General features: G+C 52.5%; 1 non-coding gene across 1 annotated transcript; it reads left to right on the top strand.

Annotated features, from left to right (window-relative positions):
• The first annotated feature begins 14,779 nt into the window (after positions 1–14,779).
• Positions 14,780–14,841, top strand: LOC138375886 (U7 small nuclear RNA). The gene has a single exon (XR_011231588.1). It is a non-coding gene; the product is annotated as a U7 small nuclear RNA (small nuclear RNA).
• Positions 14,842–15,564: the final 723 nt, after the last annotated feature.

Here is a 15,564-nt window from a genome sequence, read left to right as displayed (position 1 = left end):
CCCTGCCGTTCCCTGGCTCTCCCGCCCGCGTTGCCAGCCAGATTCCCTATCCACAGAGTCAGCGGGGAGCGCTCAGCCGAGCTCATCACTTACTTACTGGTCAATGGCCCTGACTCCCATCTCCCCGAACAGCCCACAAAGGCTGTTTGGAGCCCAGCCCTGATTCCTGTAAATGGAAAGCGGTTTGCACTCGTTCCCAAGATGAATCATGTTGTTTTAATCGCCCGTCCTTTTGCTGGCACTGCCACTGCCACGGCTGCCTGCTGCTCTGCCTTTTGGCCGACTGTTGGCGGGACGCCCTTCCGAGCCCTGTGAATTACTTAGAAGGGAGGCACAAGAAGGAGGAACCAGAGGGAGCCCCACAGAAGGAGCAGAGTAATCATTTATAACATCACTGATAGTAGGAAGATTCATAAAAATTCAGATGGTAGGAACTTTGCTCTACCCTTCTGTCTCCAGATCAGAGAGCGACACGTCTTACCCTCTGTTGGGAAAGGGGGGGTGACATCCCTTGGCATTCTCTCACCCCCATTTAGGCTTTTCATTCAGATCATTCCATTCCTTTGCATGTCCTCAAGAAACTCGTCTTTGTCCAGGAACGTGGCTGAGACAAGGGTTGACTAAGGTGGCCACACCCTGCCTCCCCAATGCTCGCTTTCCTGTGGCTGCCAGTCCGAGGGCCCCACCTGGCCGGCATCAGACGAGATGCCAGGACCTCTCCCGTGCCTGCCCTGGGTCCTGGCATCCACTCTCAGGATGTGGCCCTGGCTGCTCTTTCCTTTCCTGCTGATGGATCTCTCCCCCACGGGCTCTTAGCACCCGCAGATACTGGCATGGATTCGGATGAAGCCTTTATGTATTGCCATCGATTTTAAAGATACCAAGAAGAGCAAGCTTAAACTCTAATGTACTATAACAATAGCTCCAGGTCACAAAACACACTGGCCTCCTGGGGGAATTCTGAGCACTTACCAAGTTCTGTTCTCTGCAGGCAACAGTTGCCCCCAGTCCCAGGGAAAATAAGACAAAGTGAGCATAGGAAAGAGGGTGGCGAGGAGATGGGGAAGGAAGTTTGCTTGCTAGAGAGGAGATAACATTTCCAAGTAATCAGCAAATGCATCTTCTTCCTTTCCTAGACACCACCTACCACCACGGCCCCCCGCTGGGAGTGAAGAGGCAGGGGCAGGATCAGCCGCTGGAAGACACAGGTACACGGCCTCCCCTCACCCTCCCCCTGCACCTTCCAGGCTCCCAGTGGGCTCCTGCCTGTGTCTGTCCCTTCTGCTCCACCCTCCCCCATTCCCTTCAGCACCCGTGCTCCTGCCCTACTGTTACACAGCCTGGGGACTGTCCCTCTCAGAAACTGAAGACTGAGTGACCAACGACTCCTCAACCCCCTTCTCTCCCAGCCCTCCTCACCCTACTCAGCCAGGTCTTTTCGTTTCTTTCTGCTTTGGGGAGTCCCCGTCCCTCCTCCCGTGCCAGGCCTGCCTGTCTGTGATCCATCCGACCTGCCAGCGCGGCTCTAGCTGGCTGCCTCGCTTTATTGTCCGACGCTGGTCTCGACAGCAAGCGATCGCTGCCCCCTTAGGCTGAGCAGTAGCCCATCCATCACCCCTGCAGACCCTGCCCCAGCATTCCTGCCTGCCGCTCGGCCTCACTCCCCACTTCTCCTTGCGTGCTATTTCTTCCCCTCCCTGAGAGTGTTTAGAAACCCGCTCAGTTAGAGCAGCAACTCTCCTCTGCGTGTGTAGCCCTGTCTAGCCTGTGTCACTGTGCAGCCAGTGTCCTTCCCCACCAGAAGCAAACTGACTTCATAAAACTACCAGCGAGGGTTTGTTGAGCTGTTTCAGTATCTCTCATTGATGTATTGAGCTTTTTTTTTTTTTCTATTTGCTAAAATCCCACCAAACAGGAGTGGGGGCCAAGCTGAGGATGGGAGGAAAGGACTGTGCGTTTGAATCCTGCTCCCCGCCCCGCCCCCGTCAGCCTGTGGCCTCCCCCTGCTCCCTGGCATCAGGACTCCCTCAGCCAGGGCTGCCCGGTGGGGCCCCCCCCTCCTGCCGGCCTTGCTCTCGCTGCCTGGTGGCTGAGCAGACATCAATATTTATGTGGATCCACCAGGCCTGGCTTCCACTGGGAGCCCCGGCAGACGGAAGCAGAGAGTCGCCCTCCCCGGGGTGGGGTGTGACTCAGACACAGAACAGGTGAAGAGCCACACCAGCCCCGGTGCCCGGTGTCTCTGGCTGGGCCGAGGGCAGCGTGAGCCAGGAGCCGGCCCGGTCTGCCGTGCGCCCCTCTTCTCATTGTGGCGGCTGCTCCCACCCCTCTCTGAGCTTCACAGCTCCTGTTTTCTCTGGGGTGGGCCAGGCAAAGTCCCTGGGTGAGGCCTGGGGGAGAAGATAAGCAGTTTATTCACCCCCAGGGTGCAGGCAGCAACCCAGCAGCCTGGCTGGAGAAGGTTCCGGAAAGCTGAGCAATCTGCCCCCAGGGCTCCAGTCTGCCTGCCAGCAGCCCCTGCTCTCCAGCTATTATGTGCCACAATCCTGAATGGACACCCTGCTCTCCAGCGCTCCACAGGGGTCACCCACCTCCTCCCAGCATGGCTCCTTCGTTCTGGTCCTGCTGGCAGGCTCCGTCCTCCTCAGGAAGCCTTTCTTGCTTAAACCTCCCTGGCCTGACTACTGGTCCTCCATGTTCCCTCTATGCTCACATGATCAACTGGCACAATGGTAGTTTGCTCTTGTAAAAATACAGCCTCATGTGCTGAGCAGCATCTTCCCTGCCGCTGCAAAATTCTGGAGAGCAGGGACCATGGCTAAACCATCCCAGGCATCCTTCACAGCCATTTTCACAAGTGTTTGTTGAATGACTGAATAACCTCTGCCCTCCGCATCTATCTGAGGGTTTCTCAAGGATGGGGCCACCCATATTTTATCTTTTCTTGGATTCTCCCAGTAGAACCAATAAAGAGACATCCATTTCTGATTGTTGAGTGAAGAAAAGGCCCAGAAAAGCCTTTGCAGCTGATCACTCAGCCTCCCTACCCCCCATCACTGCTCACCTGCCCACCCTGAGGCCCCCCAAGCAGGAGAAGCATCATCTATTATATACCCTCATCACGGTCCTTTCCAAACCCTCGCTGATCTTGTTTTGGTTTGAGGGACCTGGTGTGAGGGTTTGTCTACTCATTCACCAGTCTCTACAATGATCAAACCCATCCTTAGATGACAAAGGCAAGCTTCCCCCAGCTTCCCCACTGCCACCCGAACACCGTACTGTGCCATATATCTGATCTTCATGGGTGGGTCTCTGTTCTACAGATGGGGAAACTGATGCTTTCAGAGATGAAGTCATAGATCTGGAGTTCCCAGTTTGGACACAGGTCTTCTGACTCCAGTCTACCACGTCACCCCGACACCACTCCACCCCTCTTAGAACCTCCAGGTATCTCTTCCTTTGGGTTGGGCACAAAGGTCCTAGAGGACAATTGAAAGCTCTGTGCAAGAAAGAAGACTGAAACGGCCTTAAGTCCGTGCAGGGGACTTCTGGTGGGCGTGGCAGCTCCCGGTGGCTGCCGGTTCTGTCCAGGCAGAAGGACTGCCACTGCAGAGCAGTGTCCCCACCTGAGGAGCTGCACACTTTCTTCCACCCGCCAGCAGCTCGGACACGACCACAGATGGGCAAGCAGCACAGATACCCTCAGGGAGGCCCCGAGGCCTTCAAGAATCAGCGAGGCTTCTTCACTCTTGGCCGGATGCGAGCAGCACCCGTGCTCTCCTTCCCTCGGTTTCTTCTGGGGCCCAGGTGGTCACAGCGGCCACATTGTGAGGACTCAGCACAGAGGCCCCCTGCTACGCACGCACCTACGTCATTGCGTGCCTTCCTCGCTGAAGCTACCCACAAGGAAAGCGAGTCCCTGTTTCCAGGTGAGCCAATGGGGTTCAACCAGGTTAAATACTTGTCCTAAGACTTACAGCCAGTTAGTGGCAGCGTGCAGATCCAAACCAGGTCTTTCTAAAGCTGAGCTGGACAGCCTCTCCGCTGTACAGCTTCCCATCAACTATCTCCGCCTTCCTACCCATGTAGACTGCACCTCGCCTAGGCCCCAAAATTTATTTTTAACTTTATTTCGTTATTTTTTAATAGGTCCTATAGTTAAATAGTTCAAAACACATAAGTTACAGAAGAGTATCCCATGGAAAGTCTTCCTCTCATATTTGATCCCCAAATGTCATCACCCTTCCCAGAGGCAACCAGTGGTGTGTTTCCTGTATATCCTTCCCTGGGTACATCATGCAAACTGAGTAATGATGCATAAACATTCCTTCCCCGCCTTTCTTAACAAATGACAGGATACTATACACACGGCTCTGTGCTTGCATTTTGTACTAAACAAAGTGTTCTGGGATCATTCCGTTTCTTAGATGTGAAGTGTTCTTCATTTCTCTTGCCGACTGCAGAGGACTCCATCGTCTACAAACCCATTTAACCCGTCCCCTGTGATGGATGTTTAGGTTGTTTCTAATCTGCTGCTGTTAAAAAGAATGTGACAATGAGAAACTCTATATAATGTCATCTTGCACACAAGCAAGGCCATCTGTAGGGTAAGTGTCTAGACATGAAATTGCTGAGTAAATGGGCTCTGGAATTAGACGTTCCCAATGTGAGGCAGAATAGATGGAGGGAAAGAGTAGCTCGGTGACTTTTATCCTGGCTCTGTCACTTCCCAACTGTGTGACCTCAAGGGAGTTAACAACCTCTTTACTCCTTGGTTTCTCAGTCTGTTAAAGTACTTGCCTCCTGGTGGGATAGCTGCAAGGTTCAGGTAAAGGAGATAACGTAGACAAAGCCCAGCACAAAACCTGGCTCAGGAGGTCCTGCCAGAGGGAGCAATGACCTTGTTCCCCGTCCTGGGGAGGAGCTTCTCCCACTGACCTGTCCCTCTCCCCGCTCCCTCCCTCTCCTCCATTGCTTTCTTGTACTCCTAACACCTCCTTACACCATCTGCCACCGTCTGCCTGGTGTCCTAGTCCTTCATGTGTGCATCTCTTACCCACCAGGCAGCTCTGGGAGCTGAGAGCCGTCTCGCTCATTTCTGGAACGCCCTCCCCACCTATCAGAGGTCCTGGATCACAGTAGTTGCCTGGTAAAGGTCTGCTGAATTGGGAGTCACTCTGGAAAGTATCTCCCACCGCCCAGCCTCCCAGATTCTTGGTACTCCAGCAAAGAGAGACAAGGGTCACCTCCAGCCAGCAGGCTGAAGGGGCGGCCAGCCTCCCTTTCTTCCGCACCAAGGTCTGGCAATCAGGAAAGGGTTTTCAAATGCCCAGCTTCTGCACACCCCATCTCCGCACAGCCACCTCCACACCAGCGCCTGGTATAAAACATTCAGAGATTCTGCCTCTGGGGAGGGGGTGGAGAACGTTCCCTGGCCACTCTGCTGTTGGACTGCACGCCACGCCACGGGGAGACCATCGCTAGGGACTGTTGCCCAGAGAGCGCAGGGAAGTGGGAGGAAATCATTTCAATTTCTCTCTGGGAGCATAAATGCTTTTTTAATTGCTGTCAAAAGCCGCTTCTCGGGAATGTATTATTGATAGCGGTGGAAATGAAAGAGAAGAAAAGCAGCAATCTCTCCTTTGCCAGCATGGCGGCCCTTGCACCTCTGCTCTTCCTCCCTGCTGCACTCCAGGCCTGGCACCTGCCTCATCAGCGCTCTCCTTCTAGGGTCCCCACCCCGTCCCCAGCCCTCTCTCCTGGCCTGCCTGGAGTTTGGGTTTGCTCTCATTCTCTCCCGGTCCCTGCCCTCCTCCTTGCTCTAGGTCTGTCTCTTTCCCTGACGTGCAGAAGCTCTGTCCTCCTCACTAGTCTTGGGCCCACTTTGACCCCAGCACCTACCACGAAGCTATTGCTTTGTTCTCCCGTCTCCCTGCCTTTCCGGTCAACCCCTCTAACCACTGCATTCTCTCTTAGCCCCTCATCCTCTCCCCTTTCTTCTTGGCTCCTTTCCCTGGGGTCTCAGACCCTCAGTTATTCCCTCTCTTACAGGGAGAGAGGCTGAGCTAAGCGTTTGGTGTTTTTGGACCCCAAGACCAGGGATAGGGACATATTTATTTCCATTCTCCTCTTGCACCCAGACCTCTACCATTCCCCATATTCCAGCCTTTAATCCTTGAAGTGCGCCCATTGGTCAGGTGAACTTTGATCTGTCCTGCTGGCTGTGAGGGGCCAGCACTGGCAGAGCTCAGAGGAGCTGTCCCTGAGGACTCCAGATGTAGACACCCCCAAGCTCCTCCCTGCACTCCAGCCGGTGTCTCATGATCCACCCTGTCATGAAGTCCTCCCTGCAATAGGTCTCAGTTCTCCCTCTTTCTTACACCTGAATCTGCCAAGGCCCCCTCGTGGGCTGGACAGCCCAGGCCCCCAACAGGGCCTCCTGTCCCTTTAAGAAAGCACAGGCAGCCTTCAGGCACCACCTGCTCCTCCGTACCTCCTCCCCAGCTGGGGGGAGGGGAGCAAAGCTGAATATTCCAGCACAGTCCCTTCCAGACTAGCTCATAAATACTGGCTGATCTTCCCGTGGGGGACAGGAGCTGTTCTGCTCCCGTGGATCCTGGGAGAAGAGAGACAAGGCTCATTTCTCGCCTCCATTCTCTCACCAGCGGCTTCCTTTTTCCCCTCTTTCCTTGTCCACTTCTCCCTCCCAGAGCCTGGGAGAAAGGAGAATTCAATCTCCTGCTCTCCAGGCTCTCGGCACCCACAAATGTTTGCTGAGCAGCTACTGAGTGCTGCAGACTCACACAGCAAAGCACACCCAGCCCTTTCCTGTGCCCCAGGCCCCCAGCCCATCCTTCTCCCCACACAGCCAGGGGTCCTGCTCAGAGCCTCACTCCACACCCCAAGATGGCCAGAGCGGTGTCCTCAAACATAGTTGCTATGAAAGCAAATCTAGTTGCATATGATGTTGCGCATGACGCTTGCATAGTTTTAGTTTTCAGGCCAAAATGCAGTGAACTTCCCAAACCTCTCTGCAGGACAGCCCCCCCCCCACCTCTCCTCCCCTGTGCTGAGCTTCACCACCCCCTCCTCTCTTCACAGGGCTCCCCCACCTCTGGGGCCCCCACGCCCCATCCGTGCAGCCAGCTCCCAGTGCCAGCAGCATCTGGTTCCGCTCGGCCGGGTCTGACCCTCCTGACTTGGTTCCAGCTCAGCACCAACCTGCCCGATCCCTCTGCGTCCTCCGGGAGGTATTTGAAGCAGGTTTCTGTCAAGTGCTTGCGAGGCTGCACCCCCTCACTATGCTTAGCACAGTCCCACCGTCGCTCCTCACCGCCACCATCCTCACCACCATCGTCACCATCCTCACCACCATCGTCACCATCCTCACCACCGTTCTTCGCACAAAGCTCCCCGCCAGCCACCCCGAGGCCCCAGGCAGACGGGCTCCAGGCGGACTGGCGGGGACCCCTAATGAAGATGTGGGGACAGCAGGCAGGGTGTGGAGACTCACGCTGTCTCTGTTCTAACCATGCTGGCAGATAAACAACTACCAAGGGCTTTCGGCAGGTTGGCCAGACGGGTTCCGGCCAGACGGGGTTCCAGCCAGACGGGGTTCCAGCCTGGGGCCACTTCTCTGGTCACTGCAGGCCCCGCCACCCCGCAAGGTCCTGCACCACAGACAGAACTGCTGAGAGGCCCTTCCACTCCCAGTGGCATCATCGCTCTCCCCACCTTTGTTTCCATCTCTCTTTCCCTGCAACTCTTTTCTGAGCCTCTTCTCATTTTCTCGCATTTCTTCAACTTCTTTTCTGCTTTCTTTCTTTCTCCCTCCCCTCCCTAGTCTCTTCCCACCCCCCAAATCCATACCACCTTCCCTCCCGCCTCTATATTTAGCTCAGAGCTGGGGCTTTAGCGACGCTGCCACTGCTGGCACCGGCATCCGGTCTCCCAGGGTCTGTCAGCATTTCCATAAGAGGCTGGCTGGGATGAGTTTGTCACTGAGCCGTTTCCTTCTTTAACCGCACCAGGCCCCGGGCTGAGTGTCAGCAGAAAGGGGACCCTCTGAGTACATTGGAGAGTTCTCCCCAGACATGGGCAAGCTCTTCCGGAGCAAAAGGGACTGTGGGTTAATTCTAGGGTGGATCTGGGGCCCAGGTAACCAGCAGCCAGGAGGGCACAGTGAGTTAGGACTGTGCCACAGGTTAGGATCTTCGGGAGCCTGAGGACAGAGCCCTCCTAACCAAAGATGGGGTGAGCAGCTGCTCTCGTAACTCAAGACAGGACAGGAGGAGCTTTGAAAGACCCCTTTCCCCAAAGTGTCTCACCAGTCTGCTATGGTGTCTGGAGTCCCCACCGTTGTAGCCATTTATGTTAAACCCATGCCTCTAGAAGACCGCCGATAAAAATCATACCAAATATTTGAGGGCCACTTCACAGTTAACTAAGTAGTTTGAACAACACAGCATTGCTTTTTTGTCAGGGGACGGGGGAGAGGGGCGGGGGGACTGGGGAGGAGAAATCCACGCCGGGTTTTCCTCTCTCAAGCCCTGAACACAGCATTGCTTCTGATCCTCATGATCACGTGATCAAGACAGAGAATTAGTACATCCATGTAACTTGCTGAGGACACACAGTTTAGTGTAGCTTGAACTTGAACATAGGTCTTTCATTTCTAACTCCTGTGCTCTCTTCCCTGCAGTGGATGCACCTCCCAGCCCCGGGTAGGCCTCCTAGAAAGAGCTGTGGACTTGGAGTCAAAGTAACCTCACTTTGAATTCTAGCTCTTGCACTCACAGTTGAATGACCTCAAATTCTCTGGGCCTCAGTTTCTTCATCTGTAAAATGAACATAATAATACCCAGTTGCCGGGACGATCAAATGAGATAATGGATGAGAGGCAGTTTTGTAAGCTGTAAACAACCCTAACTCAAGTGAAGGCTTATCATTAATTCCGCTTGTTTCTCTGACACCAACGAGAAATGAGCTGGGGGAAGCATCAGGACTCCAGGTCAAAGTGGAGAATGATGCATTTGAACCGAACGCTGCCCTCTGGCTCCCCAGGCGACCGTGGGAAAGCCATGGAATCTCTGAGCCTCAGTTTCCCCATCAGGAAAGGAGGAGTCATCAGACCTGTTGGCCTCCAGCAGCCGAGGACAGGAGTTGCTCATAAGCAGTGGTTGTTTGTGCTGTATTTTAGAGAGGCTTCTGAGTGGCCGCCACCAATTACCATTTATGGAGCACACATGACATGGTCTCCTGGGCTGGGTAAACAGAGCTTCCAAAGGCCAAGGCCTTGCCCTGGGAGAGCAGGAAACCGAACCCAGCCCTGCCAAGGAACAGAGCAAGGCACCCTCTCACCACACGTGTTCCCTGCCTTCTCTGTCCCTTGGATAACTGACGTGAGTAGAAATGACAGCTAGGCCTTGTCTCTGACATAGGCCGCTGACACCTGGTGGGACCCTGAATTATCCGAAAAAGGAAAGGGCTGGGTATAGTGGCTCACACCTATAATCCCAGCACTGTGGGAGGCTGAGGCGGGAGGATCACTTGAGGCCAGGAGTTTGAGACCAGCCTGGACATCAGAGCGAGACCCCAACTCTAGCAAAAAAATTTAAAAAATCATCTGGGCACGGTGGCATGCACCTGTAGTTCTAGCTACTTGGGAAGCTGAGGCTGGAGGATCCCTTGAGCCCAGGAGTTCAAGGCTGCAGTGAACTATGATGACAACACTACATTCCAGCCTGGGCATCAAAGCAAGACCCTGTCCATAAAAATACTTAAATTTTTAAATGTTTTAAAAAATAAAAGGAAGGGTTTCCTTGTCAATGTTAGGTCTACTCAAGGGCTGCTAATCTCTGCTTCTCAGTGTCTCTTGCAACTGTCCCTCCTTCTGCTTCTGCCATCCTCCCGGAGGAGTCTCAAGCTGACGTTGCCCTAGAGATCAAGTGCAAAACAATAACTTCCCCAAGCTGACCTGGCGCCAATCCCTGCCCTGCCCTCGATGGGCGGGTCACTTCAACGTCTCCTAGCATCGGTTTTCTCAACTGCAAAGTGCGGCAAACAGTGCTGCTATTATGTTGCTGTGATTAAACTTTAAAATACTGTCACGCATGCATAACAGCATCCGTCAACAACAGATTGCGTATATGACAGTGGTCACATAAGATTCGAATACCCTATTTTTACTGTACCTTTTCTGTGTTTAGATATGTCTATGTCTAGATGTACCAGTATTCACCGTTGTGTTATAAATGCCGACGGTGTTCAGACACTAACACAGTGTACAGGTCTGCAGCCTGGGAGAAGAGGCTGCACCGTATAGGCTGGGTGTGCAGAAGGCCATTCCATGTAGGTCTGTGTGAGCACACCCTGTGATGTTTGCACAATGACAGAATCGCCTGGGATGCATCTCTCAGAGCACATCCCCATCTTTAAGTGACACAGGACTAGATGTATGAGGCACTGTGCCAAGCTTCTAGAAATGGCTCAGTACACATTTGCTCTTCCCCTTTTCCTCCCCTCTTTGCCTCAGTCTTCCTTCCCACGACAGTCTCCTCCAGCAACAGGAACGCTGTGAGCCTAACGGCGCATCCTCCCTGGGAATTCCGGGAGCCTGAGGCTGACAGCCAACGCGTCACACTCACAGGGATCGGGAGGGCACCCAGGAAAGGTGACGACTGTGGGATGGAGGATCAGGCTGCTGACACGTCTGGCTTAAGGCTCCGAACAAAAAGGGGAAACAAGTCTGCCCCAAGTACGGTGAGTGTGGGGAGCGCTGAGAAGACAGAAAGCTCACCCTGAGATAAGAACACTGGCCTTGGTACATGAGAACCAGTGCTTGTTAGAAAACATTCAGCATGTAATTTAAACGGGCTTGGCTCAACCCCTGGGGAACCACCCGTTGTCCTTTCAAAGACACTATAAAACCAAAAAAAGAAAAGAAAAGACCAACATTAGCTCCAGAGCTCCTGCTCCAGCACCAGCAACTGGGGGCCGGTGGGTGTGGGGGGCCGGCGGGCCCAGCCAAAGAGCAGAGGCAACAACAACAACAGGATGACCTCATCCACCCAGTTATCAAAAACCGCAATGTCTGAAAACCACAAGGTCTGCCAAGAAAGAGTCTGAGTCACCAGGACCCACAGGAAAGACGGCAGGGGTGGGGCGGGGTGGGGTGGGCAGCGTGGCCTGGTGAAAAAAGCAAGAATTTGACAACACACAGGTTCAAATCCTGACATAGCTCTGGGGCCTTCAGCTGAGTCTCAGCTTCCTTATCGTTAAAAATGGGGAACTAATAACAGTGCTTATTTCATAGGGTGGTTTTAGGATTAAATGACTTCATCTGTATAAAGGACTTCAGCAATAAACGGCATTTATGATTTCGATAGCCAAATTCTTGATCTTCCCCAAAGCTGTTGAAAGAAGGGTCCCACTCTCTCCTCATCCTCCACGGCCCCCAACAGGAACCCTCGGCTTCAAGGTTTATATCCTTCGGGGGACTGATCCCCCAGAAGCTCAGGCCTCGCTGCCTCGGTTCCAGCCATTCCCTGGGAGGCCAGATGCCTGGTTTAGATCCTTGAAACCTTCAAGACTGATATCAACTCCCAACGGACACTCCCTGACGATGCCAGCCCAGTCACCTCACCTGCTCTGAGTACCCGCAGTACTTCTCTTCTGATCCACTCCACAGCAAACCACAGACCATTCTGGGACATTCCCATGTCATTCGTGTCTTGTTTTATTATGTTGCTGGTTAATTCTTCACGGGTGTCAGTTTTTACCCCAACTCCACCATAGCATTTCCATAACTCTTCCTCAGCTAGCCCGAAGCCCCATGTGTACTGGATGCTAACGCTGCTTATGTTCTGAATGAATGAACGAGTTTAGCTTAGTTTGAGCATTAGGCTGATGGGCTGGGGGCTTAGAGTCCAGGCCACCCCTGCTGCTCTGTGCCACTGGCCAATCAGGCATGAGACGAGCGGGGGTGACTGAGCCTCCCATCACCACAGCCACACCTAAGGCAAGTGCCCTGCACAGGGGCCCAGAAGCTTTTTCGTTCTTTACCTTGCTGTTCAGTGATCTAGTTCAAGGTGGCTGGGGCCTTTAGGAAGGGAAATAACCAGGTGGACCCAGACTCAGACACCAACACAGATGCAGCTGGAGGCTGGGGCTGGGGCAAACCTCAGTCGGGCTAGGAATAGAATCCAAGAGCACACAGGTGTCTCTGTGCGGATGCGGAAGCAGGTGGTCTGTGCATCTAGTCAGCCTAACAGGGCGTCGCAGCCAGCAACCCACCGGGCAGCCGACTGTCTGGAATCCACGAGGGCGCTGGTCATCACAGGAGCCGTTCAAGCGCAGAAGGGCCCCAGGCAAGGTCACGTCCAGCCTCGGGGAGGCAGCTGTGGACTGGGCCAAGCCAGGGCCTGAACTGCGTGGTCCCTCCTCTGATTGTTAAGGGCTCTCAGAGGGGACAAGGGAGCCTGGCAGGCCTGGCTGCCCCACCATTCCCCGGTTGGGATAGTCTTCAGCCTCCCTCCTGCAGGTAAACGCCTGGTTAGGATGTTCTTCCTCTCATCCTACGTTCAGAATCTGCAGATAAAGAGGAGGAAGCCAGAGGGAAGAATACCTTGGAGGTAATTCATGCAAGCCTTGCTTCTCTCAGTGGTAATTCAAAAACTGGAGCTGTTTCTCTCTTGGAATGGTAAAATTTAATCTATTAAAAAAAACAAAAAAAAACCTGGAGCTGGCCAGAAGCCAAGATGGGTGCAGGAACTAGGGAAGACAAAGGAAGGGAACAAACAGAAGGCGTGACTGACAAATCGATCTGCAAATCTGCAATACACCGTAGAAGCAGGATTCTGTTGTCTAATGTAATTCTCAGTATCTTGTAAGTAGAGAAATCCCCTAATGGCGTGATCTATCTAAAGTGTGACCTTTAGATTTGATACCAATACCTGCTGAATTCCAGATCCCTTTGCTCTTGTGGGTAAAATCTCACACACACACACCACTGGTTCTCTGCATGGTGGGGGGTTTTGCATAAAAAAGGGCAGAAGCAAGGCCCCCAAGTATCCCAGAGTTTTGAGGCAAAAAGGATCGTTACCTCAGTCTCAAGAAGCAGAAGGCACAGGGTTGGACAGCTGCTTCTTGGGAGGATGTCAATTGCCCATGAGACCAACTCAGCAACCAACAGCCACTCCCTCGCCCAAGCGGGGGAACTAACACCCTCAGGGCTGTTCCTGGGATGAACTGCAGCCTGGGGTCACCCCAACTGAGGGCTCGTAAGGCACATTGCTTTTGCCATAGGTCCCTCCAGGGCCTCACCTGCATGGCACTCTCAGGACAATCATGTCTGGAAGTTAAAAAAAAAAAAAAGGGTCAATGTATAACAGGAGATATGGGGAGGAAGAGAAATTCATTCCTGTTCCCTGAGCTAGTGGGAAGAGGCAACTTTTTTTTTTTTTTTAAATGAATATGGGCCTTGGGTCTAATATTAGTCAAGATTTTTGCATTCCAATTAAGAGAAACCCAACTGTAACTGGCTTGAGCGAAATTCATGTATGTACCAGGCCCGGAGCTCACAGGAAGTGGCCAGGATTGATTTCTCCTCAGCCCATCGCCGGACTTCCCTGTGCGTTGACTCCACTCTCAGGCAGGCGTTGGCGGGGCGGCCCCAGCAGCTCCAGGTGTGTACCCCACTGGTTTCAATTCTGCTGGTGGCAGTTTCGACCACAGACCCAGAACTGAGTCTCATTGCCTGGTGTGAGTTATGTGCACATTCCTGGGGACAGGGGTGGAGTCAGCTGCTCCCAAACTGCACATTCTTAGCATGAGAGAGCAGTGATTTTTCCTAAAAATCAGAGTGCTGCTACCAGATACAGACAAGACTACAAATGACCACCACGGAGCCTACCTTGAATCAGCGGCACCCGGTCAACCACTAAAGCACGTGTCGGGGGCAGGTGAACACTCAAATAGATGGATGACATGAAGAACTTTTTAAATTTTCTCCTTTTTTTTAAGAGATAGGATCTCTCTCTGTCACGCAGACTGGAGTGCAGGCACGATCATAGCTCACTGCAGCCTCGAACTCCTGAGCTCAATCAATTCTCCTGCCTCAGCCCCCCAAGTGGCTCGGACTGCTGGTGGGCACCTGGCACCACCGTGCCTGCCCTTGCTCAGCCTCGTCTCAAACTCCTGGCCTCAGGCCATCCTCCCACCTCAGCTTCCCAAAGTGCTGGGATTACAAGTGTGAGCCACTTTGCTTGGCCTGACATGAAAAAATTCTGACAAATTCTTGGCTCTCCAAGAACCAGAGCTCAATCATATCCACCTTTGTCTCCCAGTCTTCAAACAGAGCCTGGCATGAAGTCTGTGCATTGAACTATCCACAAAGCGTTAGGGAAAAACTGTGAGTTCAAGAAAAACGCAGATACAATTAGACAGAAGGAATAAGTTCTACTATTCAGTAGCATAGTAGGGAAATTATAGTTAATAATTTATTGTCTATTTCAAAGTAGCTTAAAGAGAAGAATCGTAGTGATCCCAACACAAAGAAAAGATAAATGTTTGCGGTGACAGATGTCTCAAGGACCCTGATTTGATCATTACACATTGTATACAGGTATCAAGATATCACGGGTGCCCCCAAAATACATACAACTATTATATATCAGTTCTAGAACTTTTAAAATAAAGTTAAAAAAAAAAAAAAAAAGAAGACTGTTTAGCCAAAAACAGTCATCTCTTCTGGGTGTCCAAAAGAAGTAGAAATTACTTGAAGAGTTACAGCTCTTTTTACAATTTGTCAAGCAGTTTTTCCAGTCCTCATGGGAAGGCCCCCCCAAAATATCAAAATTTAAAAAAATTTAAAAAGGACAAAAAAAGAAACTACTTGAAAATTCTGGTTTTCCTAATTCAGGAGATCTGATGGTTTGGGGTTGAGATTGTTGTGGTGAAGGCTGAGGTAACTTTGGTGCTGGACAGAGAAGGTTTTGATTCTGGTGGGACGGGAAGATGAGGGAAATATCCCTGGGCCTGGATGGAAGGAACGGAAACCCGAGAGGGGACAGGAACCGTGGCTGTGGCGGCCGGTGGGTGAGGCCGCCCGTGCCGCCCCCTCTGCGTGCTGCAGACCGAGCTCTCGGCTCGCTGGGGCTGAGCTTACCCACCACGATGCCAGAGCCAATAATAAACTATTTTGTGAACTCTTAAACAGCTGACCAAAGGTTAAGTGCCAGAGAGGGCAAGCGGAAGCAGCAGGGAGGGACGGAGGAAAGCCAGAGCTCCGGGAACCACGGACTCCAACAGCGGAGTCTTTGGAAGAGAATATACGGGCTTTAGAGTGAGGAAACTAGGTTTGAAACCGAGTAGTGCTACACACCAGCTGTGTGATCTTGAGTAAGTTACTGAACCTCTCTGACCTTCAGTTCCTTCATCTATAAAATGACAATAATAGTACCCCTCGAGGTGTCATGAGGTTCAAATACAATAGCGTAACCCAAACCTTTAGCACAGTGCCCGACACTTTGGAAGTGTTTGATCAATGGTGGGTATATACTCCGC

This window comes from Eulemur rufifrons, chromosome 27 (genome assembly GCF_041146395.1).
Source record: "Eulemur rufifrons isolate Redbay chromosome 27, OSU_ERuf_1, whole genome shotgun sequence".
NCBI classification, from domain to species: Eukaryota; Metazoa; Chordata; class Mammalia; order Primates; family Lemuridae; genus Eulemur; species Eulemur rufifrons.
This window is presented reverse-complemented; position numbering and strand designations above follow the sequence as displayed.